The sequence below is a fragment of the Nanorana parkeri genome, unplaced genomic scaffold (genome assembly GCF_000935625.1).
Source record: "Nanorana parkeri isolate BGI_ZX_2015 unplaced genomic scaffold, ASM93562v1 scaffold790, whole genome shotgun sequence".
NCBI classification, from domain to species: domain Eukaryota; kingdom Metazoa; phylum Chordata; class Amphibia; order Anura; family Dicroglossidae; genus Nanorana; species Nanorana parkeri.
In genome coordinates, this window is record NW_017307058.1 from 758,161 (window position 1) to 762,163 (window position 4,003).

Below are 4,003 nucleotides of genomic sequence, written 5' to 3' on the forward strand. Positions count from 1 at the left end.
CGCTCCGAGCAGGGTCATCTGGCAGTCTCCGGCCACCTAAATTAGGACCCGGAGACTGCCAGATGACCCGCTCGGAGCGCCGCCCACCGTTGCAGCAGTGACGCGACGCTCGGCGAGGTAAGTAAGAAGAAACCTGACCAGCGTACTCACTTTCCTCAGTGCTCGAGACGATGACTCGAGTATAAGCCGAGGGGGGCATTTTTCAGCACAAAAAATGGGCTGAAAAACTTGGCTTATACTCGAGTATATACGGTAATACATAGAATCAAAACTTGTTCTGGAATATTTGGCCAATACATGATATAAACAGAAAACCTCCTTCGTATAATGTATCATAAAACAAAAATCCCAAAAATAGATGATATATTTGATTAATCATGCATGATTTGGAGGCAGTAAAATGCAACTTGATAATAAAGGTGCTGGAAAAAAAGTAGTCCGGTTGCAATCTTAGTGACTTCACATTAGAAAAGCAAAAAATTAAGAGCAAAAAAATGGTACCGATCACTGGATGAAACCACCATATTGTATAATATCAACGCAGATTGTAATAGTGCCACATAGTAGTGTTTCCATATGGGTATATCAATGTAAATACATCCATCAATGAGCTGGAATCAAAACCCAAACATGGGATAGCCAGGCACAGTGGTTAGACGTTGCATAATGTCAACGTAAATGAGGCAAACAAACAGTCAATGCTCCTTTAGGGCCAAACTGAATAGTGCCAGAGGCTCAAAAGAATTAATATATATATATACAGTGGGGCAAAAAAGTATTTAGTCAGACACCAATTGTGCAAGTTCTCCCACTTAAAAAGATGAGAGAGGCCTGTAATTGGCATCATAGGTAGACCTCAACTATGAGAGACAAAATGAGAAAACAAATCCAGACAAATCACATTGGCTGATTTGGAACCAATTTATTTGCAAATTATGGTGGAAAATAAGTATTTGGTCAATATCAAAAGGTCATCTCAATACTTTGTTATATATCCTTTGTTGGCAATGACAGAGGTCAAACGTGTCCTGTACGTCTTCACAAGGTTGGCACACACTGTTGCTGGTATGTTGGCCCATTCCTCCATGCAGATCTCCTCTAGAGCAGTGATGTTTTGGGGCTGTCGCTGGGCAACACGGACTTTCAACTCCCTCCCAAGATTTTCTATGGGGTTGAGATCTGGAGACTGGCTAGGCCACTCCGGGACCTTGAAATGCTTCTTACAAAGCCACTCCTTCGTTGCCCGGGTGGTATGTTTGGGATCATTGTCATGTTGAAAGACCCAGCCACGTTTCATCTTCAATGCCCTTGCTGATGGAAGGAGGTTTGCACTCAAAATCTCAGGATACATGGCCCCATTCATTCTGTCCTGTACACGGATCAGTCGTCCTGGTCCCTTTGCAGAGAAACAGCCCCAAAGCATGATGTTGCCACCCCCATGCTTCACAGTAGGTATGGTGTTCTTTGGATGCAACTTAGCATTCTCTCTCCTCCAAACACGACGAGTTGCGTTTCTACCAAATAGTTCTATTTTGGTTTCATCTGACCATATGACATTCTCCCAATCCTCTTCTGGATCATCCAAATGCTCTCTAGCAAACTTCAGACGGGCCCGGACATTTCCTGGCTTAAGCAGGGGGACACGTCTGGCACTGCAGGATCTGAGTCCCTAGCGGCGTAGTGTGTTACTGATGGTAGCCTTTGTTACGTTGGTCCCAGCTCTCTGCAGGTCATTCACTAGGTCCCCCCGTGTGGTCCTGGGATTTTTGCTCATCGTTCTTGTGATCATTTTGACCCCACGGGGTGAGATCTTGCGTGGAGCCCCAGATCGAGGGAGATTATCAGTGGTCTTGTATGTCTTCCATTTTCTAATTATTGCTCCCACAGTTGATTTGTTCACACCAAGCGGCTTGCCTATTGCAGATTCAGTCTTCCCAGCCTGGTGCAGGTCTACAATTTTGTTTCTGGTGTCCTTTGACAGCTCTTTGGTCTTCACCATAGTGGAGTTTGGAGTGTGACTGTTTGAGGTTGTGGACAGGTGTCTTTTATACTGATAACAAGTTCAAACAGGTGCCATTGATACAGGTAATGAGTGCAGGACAGAGGAGCCTCTTAAAGAAGAAGGTACAGGTCTGTGAGAGCCAGAACTCTTGCTTGTTTGTAGGTGACCAAATACTTATTTTCCACCATAATTTGCAAATAAATTTGTTCCAAATCAGCCGATGTGATTTGTCTGGATTTGTTTTCTCATTTTGTCTCTCATAGTTGAGGTCTACCTATGATGCCAATTACAGGTCTCTCTCATCTTTTTAAGTGGGAGAACTTGCACAATTGGTGGCTGACTAAATACTTTTTTGCCCCACTGTATATATCAGTGCCCCAAATCAAATCCCGGAATGGTAACAGATAGATGTCCACATTATCACAAGATCCGTCAGCTGATGTGCCCAGATTCACTGGTGCCTCACAGACATGTATGACAAAATGGGCAAAACGTTCTACAGGACAACCGCAAATGCCACACGGTCTTCCTTTAGCGCTCTTTCGCCCTACGACGAGGGCTTCCTCAGAGGGGTGTACAATATAACCATAACTATATATCTATATATCTATAGATATATAGATATATATCTATATATATACTGAGTGTATACTGTATTTCTATATACTCTATATGCTTTTGTCTCTTATTTTGCTGACAACCACATTCAAAACAATTCATATAGAATGTTGTAGATACTCTTTAGAAACCTGTCTCACAATTGTGTGACAAATGGCAGAACTTGTGACAAATTAATGTACATGTAGGTAAGGTGTGTAGTAATCTGTCACAACTCTGATAGAACTGTCTCGAAAAATCTTTCACACATGTCTGTTTACATCCGGTTGCCTCCAATCTGTCATGATCTGTCGTGTGCCAAAACGGGACTTTGTTCCATTTTTTTGTGGACCTTAACAGAGTTGGGGTAATCAGATGTAAGCGGACATGCATCCATTTACATCCTGGTGCCCATAGAGTACCATTGAACGTCCGATCAGATCTGCCTGAAAAACTGACAAGTGGATTTGATCAGACCGCCCGTGTGAAAGGGGCCTTATGGAAATGTATGAATATCAGTTCCAGAGGAGCTTAATCACTTGTACTCCTCCTGTCCAGGCCATTCTTTAGTATTCAGTGCAGAGGTACTTTGACATTTATTCAGTCATGCAACACTGTACTGAAATTAATTTTATATAATATTTTGGGGACACGTAGAGCTTTACTATTGATGGTATTTATTCACCACTGAGGATTTATTTTATTTTTTACTATATAAAGAAAAAAGTGTCAAGTTTGTAAAAATAAAAATCTGTTTTCCCTACTTTGTTATAAAACATTCATGATTAGCCAATTTTTTGGTAAAATATAAAAGATAGGGTCACATCGGGTAAATAGACACCTTAACATTGCGTGCGTCTGTGAAATTGAAAAAAAAACAACCTTTAACTTTAAAAGCTTTTACCACTCATCAATTTAGTGTTAACAGTGATTGATGGCCATAGAATTATTGCTTACACTCTGACATTTGTGGTGAAGTTATCATTTTCGCAAGTAGGCGCACCCGACACGTGTTTGCATTTGTATGTGGGGGTGGGGGACTTTAAAAAATAAAAACATTTAAAAAATTTTTTTACACTTAACTATTGCTATCATATCGGGGGCTTGTTAGAATAACACATATATAGTGACAGTTTCTCTTTATGGAGATATCAGGGGGCTATGAGACCTCTAATGTCCCTTTGGACCCCCTAAGAAGCTGATGAAGTAGAGATCTGCTTCACCAGCTTCTTCTGTGGCTACAGCAGCCTGAGAAATGACAGGTTGAAAGCGGAAATAATGTAGTACACATCGCTCCCGGGTTCAGTGATCAGAAGGGAGATCTCACTCTGATCTCAGTTCAGAGGCCTGTCGTGTCCTTAACCTGCACGGGGGACAAAGGAGCCCAGGATAGCCGACAGTGGT